This window comes from Trachymyrmex septentrionalis, unplaced genomic scaffold (genome assembly GCF_001594115.1).
Source record: "Trachymyrmex septentrionalis isolate Tsep2-gDNA-1 unplaced genomic scaffold, Tsep1.0 scaffold129, whole genome shotgun sequence".
Taxonomy (NCBI): domain Eukaryota; kingdom Metazoa; phylum Arthropoda; class Insecta; order Hymenoptera; family Formicidae; genus Trachymyrmex; species Trachymyrmex septentrionalis.
In genome coordinates, this window is record NW_017304428.1 from 274275 (window position 1) to 278877 (window position 4603).

A 4603-nucleotide genomic window follows, 5' to 3' on the forward strand; every position below is an offset into this window, starting at 1 on the left:
TATATATATATATATAAAACCTCAAATATAAATGACTTTACATTGGATGTTTACTCTCCGTAAAAACAGAACTCAGATACAATAAAATGGAGATAAATCGTAAAACATAAATAAATAAAAAAGAAATACACGTAATCCGAAAGACGGAGAAAAGTGAATTCTGCATGCACACGCGCCAAAATAAAAATAAATTTTTTGCAGCTTCACAGTAGTAAAAAAAAAATATTAATTTCAATACATGTCATACACATAATATGTAGCCAACATCATGTCCAAATTCTGTCATCCTAGAGGGATAAAATCAATTTCTGTGACTTGTTGATTCAGTTTTCGTTTTTGTCTTCCCTAGTGAAAATTTTTCTCAAAATTTTTCGTGTAATTTTTCAGAATTTCTATATAATTTTATGACTTTATTTTTTATATGAATTGGAACACTTCTTAGAAAATGTATATCTGTTCTCAGAATTTTTTATATATTATATGTTAATTATGAAATATTGTAAAATTTCTAAGATTTTTTTGTAAGTGTAATTTCTAATGAAATGTTATTTAATCTAAATAATTTAAAAATATTTTTCAAAAATTATGGGATGAGAAATTTCAGAATATTTCAGAATTCACTTGTATGAATAATTCTGAAAGAAGATGTAAACTTTCGAAATATTTTCGAGTATTTCTGAAAAATGTTATAATTCGTATAAAAATTATAAGAAAAATTTTCACCAGGGTTATTATTCACAAGTTTGCTTTGCTGTTTCTGTTTATACATTTTTTATAAATCTTTATATAAAATTATATATTACATAAATGCATATAAGTACACATATATAAATAAATATGATAAAATATAAAGAAAATAGAAGGGCATATAATAGAGAAGGACATCAAATTTAAACAATTAACGTATGTAATATAAATCGTTTAAAATATATACATTCTTAATTAATAAGATATAAATTTGGTAACATATGTGGTAACATACGTGAGCAACATACATGAAACAAACGGACAGACAAAAACCAAAATTGCTGAACATCGCAACCAAATTCATTGGAATACGTCTGCCCGCTCTGTGGTAACGAAACACAGATTGCAATTTAGACATGCCTTTGATTGGGAAAATATCATAATTCTTAATGAGGAATCTTGTTATAACAAACATCTAATTTATGAATTGTTAAATATAAAAAAACTAGTCTTAAAAAATAGTCTTAAAAAATAGATACAGAAAGTCTTCACAAAACATATATACTGATTATAAATAAGATATAACATTGCAACAGTAAGCTTATGTATTAGGTTGGACAAAAAGTTCTGCGAATATTTTAATAGATGACTAGTGTTAGAAAATATAATAGATATCATGTATTATTCAAATGCCAGTCTGTCGCACATTTTTTGACAAGTAACACTACGCTTGACATTTGACAGAAGTATTTGTTTTGATCGGACGTGTTTTGCGTGTATGGCATACAAGTAAAATAGAAGAGCAAAAATTGCATTTTCGATATATTGTGCTGTTTTTATTCTGTAAAAGTCATAAAGCGGCAGACGCTAAGCGTAAAATATGCGCCATGTACGAGGTCTGTTCAAAAAGTATCGCGAATTTTGAATTTCCGCGGGTTACGTATATTCGATTTTCGATTTTTTGTGGCGTTATGTTGGTACTCATGTCTCTCACTTATGCCGACAAGTTCGGCCATTTTGAATGTTCAGTTAATTTTTGACAGCTGCTTTGCTTGCACGTGTTTTGGCTCGTCTTCGATTTTTGCCTATTCCAAAAAATGGATCAAAGAATCTGTATCAAATTTTGTGTGAAAAACAAAATTAAGTGCGCGGACGCATTCCGAATGTTGACTGTGGCATATGGTGAAGCTACCTTGGACCGAAGCAACGTTTATCGGTGGTACAAAATGTTCTCAGAGGGCCGAGAAGATGTGAACGACGAAGAGCGTGCCGGACGCCCGAGCACGTCAACAACAGACGAAAACATTGATGAAGTGAAGAAAATAGTATTGGCCAATTAGAACGGTCAATAAGGAATATTACCTGCAAGTTATGCGCAATTTGCGCGAAGCAATCCGCCAGAAACGCCCGGATTTGTGGAAGAACAAAAATTGGCTTTTGCACCATGATAACGCCCCTGCTCACACATCGTTGCTTGTGCGCGAATTTTTGACCAAAAACAACACACTAATGATGCCGCAGCCACCGTATTCCCCAGATCTGGCCCCCTGTGACTTTTTCTTGTTCCCGAAACTGAAGAGGCCCATGAAAGGACGACGCTACGCTACGATTGAGGAGATAAAGACGGCATCGAAGGAGGAGCTGAACAAGATCACAAAAAATAATTTTTTGAAGTGCTTCGAGGATTGGAAAAAACGTTGGCACAAGTGTATAATATCTGATGGGGATTACTTTGAAGAGGACAAAATAGATATTCATGAATAAATAAATAATTTTTGAAAAAACACAAAATTCGCGATACTTTTTGAACAGACCTCGTATAATGCCTCGGCCTTAAGCGCGGATATATGCGAAACATATTTTGCTCGCTTCCATTCCGGAGTATTAACCTCCAAGATGTACCACGCTCTGGATGACTAAATGCTGCTTACGACGACCAACCTCCTGGCTGCAGTGAAGAGTGATCGACATTTAATGACTTAAGAGATTGCAGAGTGCCTCGACATTCATCATATTCCGTTGTGGATCGATTGAAAAAGCTTGGCATGATGAAAAAGACCGTGTATGAGTACAAACTGACCGAAAAGAACATCATGCACCAAATTTTTGTGTGAGTCTCTCCTAAAAAGAAAATTCTCTAGACCTATTTCTAAAACAGATCATCACTGGAGACGAGAAATGGATTGTCTACAACATCATCAAGCGGCAGAAGACGTGGTACGATCAGACGAGTTTTCAAAAACGGCGGCGAAACTTGATTTGCATCCGCAGAAGATAATGCTCAATATTTGGTGGGACTACAAAGGAGTGCTATTCCTCAAGCTGCTCCCGCAGGGCCAAACAATAGATTCGAAGAAGTACTACGTCCAGCTTGACAAATTGCGCAAAGCAGTGCAAGAAAAGTGGCCAGAATTATCGAATAGGAAGGGTGTGGTCTTCCATCATAATAACGATTGACCACTTCTTTTATCACGAAGAAAAAATGCAGAGTTTTGACTGGAAAATGATGCAGCACCCATCATATTCGCCAAACTTTGTACCCTCCGATTCCACTTGTTTTGCTTGCTGCAAAGCAGTCTTGAGTCGGATGGCCTCCATAAGTCGAACAGTCAACAATTCGACTTATGGAGGCCGTCCGAAATCACCTAGCTGATTTTTTCGCCTACAAATCCCAATGGTTTTACGCGGCATTAAGGATCTACTGAAGCGTTGGCAATAAATTGTAGATCAAGACGATCAATACATTAAATAAATTATTATAAAAGGCGATTTTTTTGTTTAAGTTTTAAAAATCCGCAAAACTTTTCCGCCAACCCAAAATTATAGGCTGAACTATATCAGTCAGTATTAAACTTCGTAACAGTCACACTATAATTTTTATACATCTTTAAGGGGATGCTGGAATGACGGCCGAACTTCGAGGTCACTAGTGCAAACTTTTTTTAATTCCAAATTCGATAATAGTGACATCTTCTATTCATTTCGTGTATTTATGATATGTCGTTATGTCTCATTCAAACGCATTCATCTATCCTTATCTAATATATTGCAACGCCTCTTGCAAGATCAAACACCTACTGCTAAATATAATTATTGCTGAGTTTACTATTCCTATATTGAGTCTTCGCTCAGCATTACACGTCATTTGCAGATCGATATAAATCATTCTTTTTAAGTTTTTGATCTTAGTTTCATAAATTCAATATTGTTTATGCACGTAACACACTTGTTGTTAGTGCTGTACTATGCACTTCCATCTGAGCTATAAAACTTTTGTATTAAGGAAACATCTACGACAGCTCTACGAGTTGAAAAAAATTGTAAGTTTTTAACTTTTTTTCGATTTTAGTAAAGTCTATTGCAGCACTACGGAATTTTGATTTACTTTGATCCTGTAAAAGGATTTTTGATTCCATTCAGTAAATCGAAGATTTATATCAATCTCGAAGTCTCGACAATTTAGCCACTCCAGCATCTCCTTAATTTTAAATTTAAAAAATTTTACAATTTAAAAAAAATTTTTATATTTCTCTATTTATATAGCTTATATATATTATTACTACTTATTAATATCCGTTCATTACTCTTACATGTCTAACTTTAAGGTCATCTCAAGGTCATAGTATAGTAGGTCATTGAACTCATTTGAGTTATTTAGTTACAATATTATGTAAAAAATACGTAGTGCCATTTAAAAAAATTAGGGACTTTGACTTTTTTCTTCAAAAAGAATATTTTGCAAATTTTTTAATTATTGCAATTTGTAGCCGATTAAAAACTGATCAACTTTTATTCAAAATAATTTTTATAAGATCATCGGAAAAATCGTAATCACAGTTACGTGGGACACCCTCTGTGCGTGCGTGCGTGCGTGCGTGCGTGTATATATTGTATCATTATTAGTTAGCAGAAACGC

At 33.7% G+C, this 4603-nt stretch overlaps 1 protein-coding gene across 8 annotated transcripts in view; it reads right to left on the bottom strand.

Annotated features, from left to right (window-relative positions):
- LOC108756606 (rho guanine nucleotide exchange factor 12) overlaps window positions 1-4603 on the bottom strand; it is a 262375-nt gene that overhangs the window by 35242 nt on the left and 222530 nt on the right. The gene's annotated exons all lie outside the window — the stretch shown is intronic.